A 12,977-nucleotide genomic window follows, 5' to 3' on the forward strand; every position below is an offset into this window, starting at 1 on the left:
TCGAGCCGTCGTCGCTGCAGAACGGGGGGGAATTAACGCATCGTGTCGAGTGCAACGTACTTTCTCTCCCTCTTTCTCTCTTGCGCGCAACAGCACGAAAATAACCGTGTAACTGGTCGATTCTTTCGTTTCGGTCGACGGACTACCTACGTTCCGACGTTCGCGCGCATTGCCAACGCTTTGTACGCCGGAGATTTATTCTGCCCTCTCTTCCCTTGCCTCGGGATTACAGCAACATTTGACCCGCTCTGTTTGCGACTTCTACTTGCTGTTTCTCGTCGGTTTTTACCTAGGTTTGCTTCTGAAACCAAGTTCAAATCAACGGTGAGAATTCAGTAATTTCCATGCAGCAGCGTAGACTCGTAGATTTCAAATCTACGTTAATTGTCATCTCATATTTCCTGTAAGAAGTGGAAATTTCTACTTGCTGGGAAGTAATCTAATCTCCCGCTCTATATTTCTCTCTTGTTTGTACAACTCAACTAGCGACGTCTTGTACATTATAAATAAACATGCGGTCGCTGCTCTCTTGTCTTTTGAGTGAAAATATAACACGCGCGTGATCCACGAGTCCTCTACATCCAGTAATTTCCAATCCATCCGTTGTAATTTTACCACTACTTGATATTCTACTGATAACGGAAACAAATGAAATCTGTGTTTCATTCTTTCCACTCCACGAACATCTAGTAGGACCTTCGAATTTCCAACTCTAACCTCCGCTTGCCACGTCGCAATTAGCAACTCACCACTCCCGTGACAACCATAAAATAAAACGTTTCAAAGTTCCAGCCAACGTTTTTTCGAACTAGCGCCCAATATCGTTCGATCGTTTCGAACGCGTTCGAAAAGGGAAATCAAGTCAAATTCCAGGGCGAAAGGAGAATTAACGCGTCGGCGTGTCCGAGTGCAAAGTGGACGGCAAGAAGAGGCCGCCGTTCAGTGGTTCCACCCTCTCTCTTTCTCTATCTGGTCGGGCATTTTTCGAACGGTGGCTCGTTATCGAACGTGGCCGGCCGCCTTCCGACCGGGATAGATTCGATTCGCATTCAGAGCCAGCTGAAAGCGGAAAAAAGCGAGCGATTGCGGCGTCGTCATTCCGTCGTGTCATTCCGCTTCAGGAGTCGCGGCCGCTCGTGCAACGAGCCGAAATTTGAATGACGCTTTCCCCGAACACCTCCGCGCGGCGTCCGGCACCGGCGCGCGCTCCATCCGTCCTTCCTCGTTCTCTCATTCGATTTCGATCGTCCGCAACGCGAAACTAGATTTCTCCCCGCGTGTATGCGTGCCTCTGTTCACGGCTGATTCTTTTAGCACCGGGCAAAAACCGCGCGCTCACCGCCTCTATCCCCCGATGATTTCCGCGCGTTTCCTCCGTGATCGATCGATCATCCAGCCAGATCGTTGCCAATTTCGACTCCGATCTTTCGTCCACGGGGAAATGCAACTCTTTCCCCTCCCTCCGCGAAACGACTCGATTAGAGACGCCCGACCTTTTATTTGGATTTCAAATTTCGCGGTTCGGCCGCGTTAGTTAGTTAGTTTGCCAAGTTCTATGTGAAATATCCGGCTCGATATTTTAGAGTACAATGTGCAACGTGCTAGGAACAAGTTGATTGGTGGCCGGAGGAAAAATCGTTGGACAGCGTGGTCGCCGAGATCGACTCGGCTAGGAGTCTTCTCTCCGGCCCGATTGCTCTAACTAATTGTTAGAACTCGCAGGTCCTCCACTATCCTCTTCCCAACTCTAATAACGCCTAAATGGCTATCTCTCCCGGTTTTCTAGCCCGGGTCTAGATTCGAGAAAGGTCTTAGCTTTATCTCCGGCTGTTTTAACGACTCGAGCTATCTAAACTACCAGCACCACCAGACCCACCTCCGACCCAGTCCTTCGCTTTAAACTACCTCGCCGACCCTCGCAAAAAAACTACTACCTCGCACATGCAAAAGGTGCAATCGAAAGTTTTTCTCCGCGCGGCGGCGGTTTCGGGGGAAACACGTTTCGTCCGCCTCCCTGCTGCGGAATTCTTTCCGCTCGATCGTTTCCAATAGCGTCCGCCCGCGTATCCGGCGTCGTTTTCTTAACGGTTCGCCCGTCGATCCCTGTGTTTCCCAGCGGGAAAGTTTGCCAACTTTTGTGACGCTGTTCGACGCGACGTCGGTTGTTGTTGTTGCCGATACGAGCCTCTTTCTCTCTTTCTCTCTCTTTCTCTCTCTCTCACTCTCTGTCTCATACGGAATGTTCGAAAAATAGGAGGATGGGGCTGGAGGAAACACGGCGAATTTACATGTTGGCCGAATATCGAGAGGACGGTCGGAGTTAACCCTTCGGGCGGAAAGTTTCGGAGGGTGGCTCAGCCGCTCTGTTTTCTTCTCTGTTCTTCTTCCGACGTTGCGGGAGACGGAAGGGGCGCAACGCCGATTGTATCGACACGAGGGGAGGGACTCCCGCGACTCGCGTTTCCATCGGTACGCCGCGATACAATACGTCAGCGTCGCTGGAAAACGCGCGTAACGAAATAGCGCGGAGATCGTGTCACGTTTCGTCACCGTCGCGTCGTCGCTGATGGTTGGATGAAAGCTCGGATAGGGGCGGCCGTAGAGAGGAGTGGAGAGAACGAAGAGAGAACGAGGAAGGAAGTGGAGGGTAGGAAGAAGAGATACATCGGGGAAGTTTCTGCAGACTTTCGACTTGGCAACCGGTACCGGGCGAGGAACCTTCAATTTTAATGAACCGAGCACGAAGTACAGATAGAAAGTGGGCAGAGCGTGTTCGACCGAGGAAAGTTTCGCTCGATGCTCTTCCTTTCCCCCTTTCTCTTCCTCTCTGTCTCTTCCACCTTCCATCTGTGTACGTATATGTGTGTGTGTGTGTGTTTCCCTAGTTCCTTGGAATCCTGGCTAGCAGGAAATTTCAGCTGCACTCTCTGAATATTGGATATATGTGTCCGTGTGTGTGTGTGTGTGTGCGTGCGTGTAGAAGAAGGGAAGTAACGCATCGAAACTATCGAGACGCTCTTATTAGCCTTGGCGGAACGGACAAACATCCCCCAGTGTCCCCGATCGTTGCCGTTTGAAACGAACGCGCACCCTCTCGTGCATCGCGAGAGGGGTGTAGCATCGCGTTAGATCGCGCGGAATGTTAATAGACACACGCGGGGAACAACGGGGGATTTCAATTTCACAGTGCGTTAACGACGATCGCCGCACGGGCTAATAGCGGTTAATAATGGCGCCCCCCCCCCCTCCCCTCTACCCTTTCATGGTCCGCAATGTCTTAATTGCCGGTCATTGCTACAACAAAAGTAATACAAATTGGAATGCAATCGGAATGTCGTTATTACACGGGATATTAATTAACGGGCTGACGGCGCATTACTAGAGGCGCACACAGGTTGAACGCGGCCTCTCTGCGTCCTTTTAATCGCTGATGATCCTCTCTCTCTCTCTCTCTCTCTCTCTCTTTTTCACCCGCTTCTCCCTCGTCACTCGTCTGTCGTCCTTCTTGCCGATTTTTCCCCCGTTTTCTTCACTCTCCCGCGTGTGTCCCCCTTTCGCTTTATTTCCTCCTTCGACGCTTTCTTCTGTTCCCTTTTCTATCCACAGGCTCGCAGCGAGCGACACAGCAGCGCTGGCTATCGGCTTTAATTAACACGCTCGCGTTATACTCACCCTGTCGTGAACGGTTTGAGACAAAGGACAGTGGCTCTTTGTTCATCTCGTCGGTGGAGGCTCTTTCACACGCTCGAGAGCCATAGGGCAGGGCGTGTCCACTCTCGTGTGCGGCCTCTCCCTTCAGAACCAGTTCCACTTGTTTGTAAACATGGAAGAGGACTTCTCTATTTCTATAGAGAGAGAGAGAGAGAGAGAGAGAGAGAGAGAGAGAGAGAGAGAGAGGGTGGAATTTCAAGATCGTTTCAGCCACCGTTTCGTTATTTCTCTCTCACTTCTCTGGAGTACGGCAGAGCACAGAGTCCACCGTTTCACTCTAGGCATTCACCACTTGATGTCTTAATCTACTTTTAATTCACCAGACCTGGCCACACGGCGTGTAATTAATGTTACCTCCTGGCCGTTTATTTAGCTACCTCGCCGTCTATACGTGCATCTCGATCCTTTTGCCACTCGTTAACGGAACGGTCGTGATTAACGGGGGATAAATATGGAGATCGACGATACGTTGATGATTCTTTTTTCGCCGATCTATCCCCGTTCCCTTTCCCTTTGTGTCCGGCGGTGGCCGTAACGCACGTTTGCAGAAGTAACTTGTCCGAAAGCGAATCTACAAAGTGACACGCTCGAGCGTTTCCTCGCGGGATCGTCTGAAGTGGAAAATCGCTCGGCCCTTTGCGATTACCCCATTGAGGACCAATGTTGCGTTAATGCAACGTCCCATTCGCAGCGTCGTTAAATTTTACTTTTTACTTGGACTGAAACGGTGTTGTCGGGTCACAGTGACAGTTGGAATTCAAATTGCTCGATAGATACTAACGGCAGTATAGACGCTGTACTTGAAAATTCCGAGCATCAATTTTCTTACTTTTTTTAAATATTTCTCGCCGCTTCTGTAATATCTATAACAACAGTCCGAGATTCCTCGCCGAGGGCAAACTCGTCCGTGCAAAGAGAGGAGGAAGTTAATGCGATTGTTCGGATCGGAACGGTGAATCACAGCACGCGTTCCTCCACTTCCGGTCCTCCACTCGACCACTCCGGTCGAAATCCTCGTCGGCGAAGAGCGGGCGCAAGTGGTTGGAAAACACGGAGCGTTCGATCAAAAATAGATTTTCCAACGGCAGGTTTATCACCGGTGGTATTGTGCCAGCCGGGGCACGAGAGTCTCCTCGTCTCCTCCTCGAAGACTTCTTGAACTTGCGGCCGCGCGCACGCGGACCACCAGCTAGCCAGCCAGCCAGCCAAGAAAGAAGGAAGGCTGCTGGCCGCGGCAAACACAAAGACTGTCCATTTGCCATCTGATAATAATTGGAAAAGTTATCGCGGAGATGAAGTTTCCCCCGCGACTAACATCTCCCGCCGACCATTCCCTGTAATGTAAAATGGAGAAACTTTCGCATCGGGGAATAACTTCCGGCTGCTTTTGAATGATATTACTTTCTTTCCGGGCGCAAACACCGGGGCCTCCTTCTTGCCAAGCAACGCTGCTCGCTGGCTTTCTTGGCCTGAATTTCAACCAGTCGAGCGCAGCGTGACGTCGCGAACCAGAGAGAGAGAGAGAGAGAGAGAGAGAGAAGGAAAAATCCAGGTAGAGAGACGATGCAAAAAGAGATTAATTCGATCGTGTAAATTACTTTGCTCGCTCGTTGCGTCCGGTCTCGTTGCTTTTGTCGCCTTTCACGTTATTAATATCGCTTCGTTAGCGGCGGGGGAAAACGCACAGGCGAGTGTTCCTTTACCGATTCGAAAAATGATCACCGGTGCGGTATATGGTTACGAGATCCTGATGTCAGCGGTGTAGAACCAGCTTTTAAAAACGGCGGGTGGAAATCGTTTCGCGTTTAGGAGAAAACACCGTTTTAAATATAATTACAAGAGCATTAAGACGACTTCATCTCGTGTCACGTAAATGAGAATCGAAACGAGTGGGGAGAGGGGGGACGGGGGAGGCGGGAGGTGGACGATTAAAAGTTTCAGCAGATTCGTTTACCCGGGATGAACTGTCACGTCCACGCTCAAACGGTCCTCCTCGCGGGCAATATCGCGATAATACGTCATTTTTTCTAGCAATTGATTTTCAATCTTCTCGTTTCAACAGGAAGGAACGTGGAAAAACGGTCCGTTGTCGGCGAACTTTTTAATCGGGGAATTAAAATCCCGTTATTTCGCTCTTCAGGAGTTTTCATTAACTTTTTAAATTCAAACTGCGGATTGAACATTCCCCGCGGGCGATGAAACGCGGCCCGAAATTTTCAATTTCAATTTTTTTTTTTTTTCTTCTTTTTTAAAGACGACGCGCGATACTTCGTAATCGAAACTTTGCCTCGTTCGGAGCGAAAGAATAACGACGCGAAACGTCTGCGTCGCGTGAAACGCGAAAATAAACGTTCGGTCTGGCTGTTTTCAACACGGGCGTCAAGTCGGGAAACTTGAAGACGCTTCGGCAAAGTGAAAAAAATCGCTATTCTCGGCGGCGTTTCGTGTGTCAGGCAGACGGAGTTTCGTGCTCGTCAAACGCAGATTCTCGGTCTCGTTATCCGGCTCGGTCTCCTTTAAACTACTTTCCGTCGTCGGCATCGACGTGGCGCACGGGACGACGTGACCCAGTGCACGAAGTCGCGGCGGAAGTTGCACGCGAAAACGAGAAATCAGATGGAAGCACCGGCGGAGAGACGCGCGTCCACCGTTCTGTATCGTGAGGTTCCGTGTTTCCCGACGCGAAATCAAATTTCCACCGATTGCGTTGCCTCGTACAACTGCCGTTTCGGTTAGTTGTACAATTACGCAAGTATGACATTAACGAGCCAGATCGAACCAGTTCGATCGGCCATTGTTTCGAGCGTTTCACCTCGATGCTCCGTCGATCTGTTGATTAGTCGTTAGATTTCGATTTTATCGAAAAACCTCGCGTCCTGGTAGAAAAATATTTGATGTACAGTAAACGTACATCACCACATTGAAAATCATACATTATTACTCGAGCGAGAAACGCCAGTGGTATATCACGGGAACGAAATGAGATGATCTATTAGAAACGGGCTGAATGGCTGTTGATAAATCGCGAATCTACGGGGCTTCAGTGACAAATGGAAGCTCTAGATGAACAATAATTCCAATAAAAATTCGCATAATGGTGTTCTCGATATTTATACGTTGCTCCCACGGATGACAAAGGCCCAAGGCGTGTTTTCCTTCGCGGAAATCGTCACACCGGCCGATTTCACTCTTCGATTCGCGCGTGCACGCGCCGTGTAATTAATCATCATGGGCCGCGATTGCGTCTAATTGTTACTATAATAGGCGGGCAATCGCGACCACTTGGTCCCGCGGACATTCATAATGCCAACAAGTCGACGCGTCGCGTCGTCATCACTGAAATTATACGTCGGCTATTGTGGAAATGGTCGGTGGTTGAAGCGCGGTTCCACGATGAAATAATGACGAACGACCCGTTTTCCTCATCGGGTCGTTCAGGGTTACGCAGTGCTCGTTTGCCTGACGACCTCGAACCGCTTCTTCGAATCTGGCCACGATCGAGATTTTTCAAACATTCGCAAGATATTCGTCTTTCATCTAGCGAATTCAATATTTACATTTGAAGCGAGATCATTTGTATCGAGATCAGAAACTGAAAACCGAAATATTGTGAGGTTTAGGTATTATATCGGTGTTTGCTCTCATATTATCGTAATACAACCACTGTTTGAAAAATCGATTTTAATACCGGTATAAGACGGTCATATCAGTATTTTCATACGTATTTTATCGGTATTTGATGTCCACAACGGTAAAAATACCGAAATATAGTACCAGTACGGTACCGAAAACACATTTTTCATTTTCTACGTACAGTGACTCTTATTAATATTCGGACATCATGCTATTCAAAATATTGTCGTGGATTTCGATTGTTTACAATAGTAAATTTGGATTAATTTTTTAATAATATAATAGAGCATTCATTGTAGTTTATAGTAACATAAATTTTATTTATTTATTATGTATACTTTTCTTAATATCAAACAATAAACTGAACTATGTCGAAATGTAGCGTGGCAAAAATATTCGGACATTTGAAGAACTAGAATATTTGAACCTGAAAATTGTTAGCATAAACAATAATTAATACTTTGTTAGGTAGCCCTTAACATCTGCTAGCCGTTAATATAAATAAAATAAAAAAAAACTAATAAAAAAGCTAATAAAAATGAACAAAGTGTACGTGTATAAGCGTCATCAAATTTACCATCGGCAGCTTTATGAAAACATTTAATCATTGTCCCCTTCTGCTTTTCTAATATATTAATATTTTATTTACGTATTATATCGAAATACGTAATCGAATAGTAACCTAAAAATAACCGGTATCCGTAATACCGATTCAGTCTCTGATCGAGCTCGAGATTTTTCTGTTCCTACCTTAAGAAGAGACGTGACCTGTGGCCGTTTTTAACATCCATTATTCATTATAATACTGGAATAATAATGAAACTTTTACACTGTGTGTATTACTTTAAATTTCAGAGAATACTTTCAGTTTCGAAAAAAAAAAAAAAAAATACAGTACGTCGAGGCCTGCATTTAACTACACGTAAACACATATAGTAGAAATATACGTGTGCATGAAAATTTTAGGACCAATGTTCGTATAAACTATATGTGGGTTACTTTACAGACTTTTTCTTGTATAAAGCATCATTTGATACTTTCAGTTTCGAAACAAATCAAGGCGTATACTTAATTACACATAAACACGTATAATAGAGGAGATATCAAAATTCACGCGCGAAATCTCTATACAGAGATCTCTCATCTTCGGTCAAACCTTTCAATTTCAATTCAGATATCATCACTCTTCGATTATGTTTTTTCGACGCCTCTGGATCGCTCGCGCGTCACTTCGCATGGTGCGCCGGCACGCCGGCGAAAATCCGACTGATACCCATTTATTGGAATAATTTTACAAACGGCCGCTTCTTGCGCGCGGACGCGGGAAACAAAAGGGACGGGCGAGCACCGGTCCGGGCCATTATTAATTTCCCCGAGCCGGTTCAATTAAATCGTCGTCCCTCTCGCACCACCGAGAGGCCAAGTCTCCCCTGCTGACTTTCCCACCCTTCTTCCTTTTTCACCTACCTTCCCTTTTCGATACTTCGCGCGTTCGAGAGTTTGCTTACTGCTTCGGAGATGGAATTATTGGTCGCAATGGCGATACGCTTCAACGGAGAACTGACACGGGGGAGGTTTGTGTAAATTGTTTGCTCGCTCGTATAAATCAACGCCGTTTCCGCGTTGAAATTCCCGTAGCTTAGAATTTTGAGGAAACTGTTTCCGTTTTATCTCGATGACGCAGCGCACGTCGCAGCGTGGAACATCGCGATAGTTATAGAACGATATTTGTAAACGCCACGTTTTCCAGCTTGTTCCTTTCACCGGGAGCGGTTTTGCATTTTTTCCTTCGGAACCCTTTGAATCTCTGTTAAATTGAAAATTTTCATTAGATCGGCGCCGGCCGTTCGAATACGTAACACGAGACGATCGATGATTCTGCAGAAACATAAATTAATCGCTTTCACGATACCCGCGGTACGATCCATTGTACTCTTTTCCATTCAGAACAACATGAAAGCACGTACGTTCGCCAAAGGGGAAACACGTTGATTATTCTCCCCGATATATATTTTCCAATAAATTCAATCTTCCCTCCGACAATAATTCTTATATAGTTTTTCTAATCATTCTCGCCAAAGGATTCACGCCAAAGCTTGGGTCTCGTTTCAACCAGCAGAGGAAAGAGATTATTAATTAATCACGGCTGTTCGCTTCTCGATTTAATATCTGACAACTGCGATAATAAATTTTGCAAATCATTTCCGTATCGACAACGGGATACAACGGTATAAAAGAAAATGAAAATTTTCGTTTGCAACGTTAATTCTCCTCGGTGGATGCTTCGCCATAAATCCACCGGGTAGGCGAACGACGAGTTATCGAATGACGCGACAACTTCTGGAAAAATCTCGCGAAAAATCTCGTCTTTTTGCGTACGTCCGTTACATCCTCGACCTCGGTCGAGAGGAAACAATCGAGTGCATGCACCGTGCTCGCGGTACACGTACAAATTGTCGTGTCTTTCTGTCTGTCTGTCTGTCTGTCTGTCTCTCTCTCTCTCTCTCTCTCTCTCTCTCTCTCTCTCTCTCTCTCTCTCTCTCTCTTGGTGGCCATCGGGCGTTTTATTTCGTGAAAATACGCTTGCCGGGAGAATTTGTCTCGGCCGCGGAGCGCGGAGAACGTCGTCGACGTCGACGTGATTTATAGGCGGTGTAACTGGACGCTCGGCGTCTCCCTCCTCTTTCTGTTTCAGATGTGAACTGTTTGCCAGAAGTATTATCGATTCGCATTACGTATGAAGTAATTGGAAATCGCAGTGGGCAAGGTGAGTTGATTTCTCTTCTTCCTTTTTTTCTTTTTTTTTTTTTTTCTTTTCCCTCCGTCGCGGCGAGCAAATGGAAACTCTCCATTTGCCTTCACTTTCGCGTCAGTTTAACTCGTTAATTATCGATCGTCAAAGGGTTTTCATTCCTTTATCGAATCCTCGGCTCGTGGTCCGGCTCGAGAAGATCCGATATATTCCGAATGTGTTGTTCTCTGTTTTCGCAGATCCGATTTATCCGGTGATCCTCTATTTGTTAATCTGTCAGTCTTGATATCGAGAACACCCAGCGGAATGAAATCTTTCGATTTCGTCGATTATCGCGAATTGCGATGAAAGTAAAAAGAAAGAAGAAGCTTTGGAGAACTGTCGGTAAAACGTTGGATTAAATAAAATTTGTCGCCTCTCGGTTACTCGCTGCACTTGTTAGAATTACAAGAGCGAGTGAGCCAATTGCTCGTTCAAAGTGAAATAACGAAATGAACTTTCTAGTCGAAATTTAATAATGTCTTGATTGTTTAATCAAATAATATCCCAAGTAGATTAAAAATACACGTTGAAAAAGCTAATAAATTCATCGTTCCAATTTATCGTTCAGAACATTTTGATAACGTCCAGTGTAATTACCCTGCCACAGATTTTTTACGCGTTCGTTGGAAATTTTACATAATTTTCATAATTTTTCAATAATTTTTCTACCTTCTCGAGTACTACAGGCTGTTAATTCTAAATCGAACGTCTAAATCATTTCAGCTGCTGTCATTGTGCGTGCGTCTGATGCTATTGAAAAAAAAGTCCCGTGATTGTCATCTTGAAAAGTTCTTTCTTGGCACAGTCTGACATTTATTTTTTATAATGCCACGTTGCAATCGATGTCAAGGCGAGTTCGGCGACTTGACGTTAACAACTCGAAATGATCTAGACGTTCCCCTCCATGCAGTCTACTACCTGGATAATTAGACACCGCGAAAAATTTGCAGCCTACTAATTAGATACCGCTCGAAGGAACGGAAAGGAAAAGGCGATACCTCGCGAGACTCGTTCCGTTGCCGTGAATTTATAGCACCGTGGCATGCGCCCTTTTTTCCCCGCTGGATTGGATTCCTCAATTTGTAATCAGATTCTTTTCCGAGGCGGTGCATTTGATGGATGCGCGAAACAAGTTCAATTGTAACGGAGACGTGCGGTGGCAACGAGAAAGCCACCGTTACTCCAAATTACTCCGACAATCTTTCAAGCCAAGGTTTCTTCTTCTCGAGCGCTGGCTAACGGGAGCGGGAGAGGCAAAATGAAACGAGGAAACACGGGCACACGCGATGCCATCTAATCGGGCGTTCGTCCGTTCTTCTTTCTGTTGCAGGTTTTTTCCCCCTTCCGACCGTCGCGACGTTTCTCTCTACTTATTATCAAGAAGTATTTCTTACTATCGCAATTGTAACTCCGTAACACGGTGTCTACACCTAAAAGTAAACGGTTTATTCGTATTTTTGAGACTCGTGATAGCTTCGTAGTGTGCAAATGTAAATTAGGGCGAATGAGGTACAGAAAAAAAGAAAAAAAGAAACGAACAAAAAAAAAGAAGAAGAAGAAAAACAAAAACCGCGAAACTACAAGAGACAGGAAAGCGAGAAAAATGAAAGAACGGGCAGAGACAGTTGAAAGAAACAAAAGAAAGGGACGATGAAAATCGAGAACAAGATAGAACACACATAGGACACGAAGAAGAAGATAGCAGGAGAGGAAGGAAAGACGAGTAGAACGAAGACCGACGAGGAAGACGAGCAACAAGAAAGAAGCGTGATGAAGATACACGTACATAAACACACATACACACACACACACACACACACACACACACACACATACAGATACACCGAGCATACTACCCTTTATTAACTCGTAATTGCAACGAAGTTTTTTCTCTTTCTATTCGAACTCGACTAGTTTACTTAATCCAATGATCGATTATTAAGAATTGCGAGAAATTATATATATATATACATACATATATATATATATATATAAATATAAATATGAATATAAATATAAATATAAGCATAAAGCGCGAGGCGTGTCCTCCAATCCTCGATGAGCGGTTCTCTTGTTTCTCGTCGAACGGAGAGATTTAATGTACATAGCGGAGAGTTTTGTATATTTGTAAAATAGATAGGGCATTTTATTATAAACAATAAAGTTATTTATATATATTTTAATCAAAACACGGAGAACGAATTCCTCCCGAACCTACCGTCAGCAAACGAAGTGACAGCATCATCGTGGCACGAAGGATCGACCTCTGGTAAGGCCGGGGCGGTTAATCAGATCGACCATCAGCCGCACGCCACGTGGCCACGTGGATTCACAATCTCACGGATGCAGCGGCCATCTAAAATTCTATCAACCGGTATGTATTATGGAGCCGTTCATTTAAACCGACCGTTAACGAAAGCATTTAATATCATTAGCGTACAGGATCGGTTTCTTCAATGATGTAATTCGTTTCCAGCAACAGATTCACCCGCCCATCCCTCCGTTTTCTTCCCTTTCGCCACAGACATTCCGTCCGGTGAATAATTTTCGAATCGATGGCCGTCCACACGGACTCCGAGAACCACGTTTTTCGAAATTTCCCACAACTTTCCACGTCCAATCAAAGGTACGATCAAAAGTTTTCTTCCAAAAGTCTATTCGGCTGAAGATTCGACGAGAACTATATCGTTTAGAAAATGAACGACGATGAATTCTTGGAATTTCTAAGAATTAAAGGGGTTCGAACTGTCTCGAAGCTATCGACGATCAAAGTATCCTTTGCGAAAAAATTTTCAAACGGTAAAGAGATGATAAACGATACAAATTCTTGGAGATTTTT

General features: G+C 45.5%; 1 protein-coding gene across 1 annotated transcript in view; it reads left to right on the forward strand.

The window, feature by feature from the left end:
* The window catches only part of LOC122533500 (toll-like receptor 6), a 53,811-nt gene extending 42,119 nt beyond the window's left edge, over positions 1-11,692 (forward strand). Inside the window, exons 2-3 of the transcript XR_006307725.1 lie at positions 10,040-10,111; positions 11,469-11,692. The gene's annotated coding sequence lies outside the window, so the exon portion shown is untranslated. The remainder of the gene's footprint in view (positions 1-10,039; positions 10,112-11,468) is intronic.
* Positions 11,693-12,977: the final 1,285 nt, after the last annotated feature.

The sequence above is a fragment of the Frieseomelitta varia genome, unplaced genomic scaffold (genome assembly GCF_011392965.1).
Source record: "Frieseomelitta varia isolate USP_RPSP 00005682 unplaced genomic scaffold, Fvar_1.2 scaffold_533, whole genome shotgun sequence".
Taxonomy (NCBI): Eukaryota; Metazoa; Arthropoda; class Insecta; order Hymenoptera; family Apidae; genus Frieseomelitta; species Frieseomelitta varia.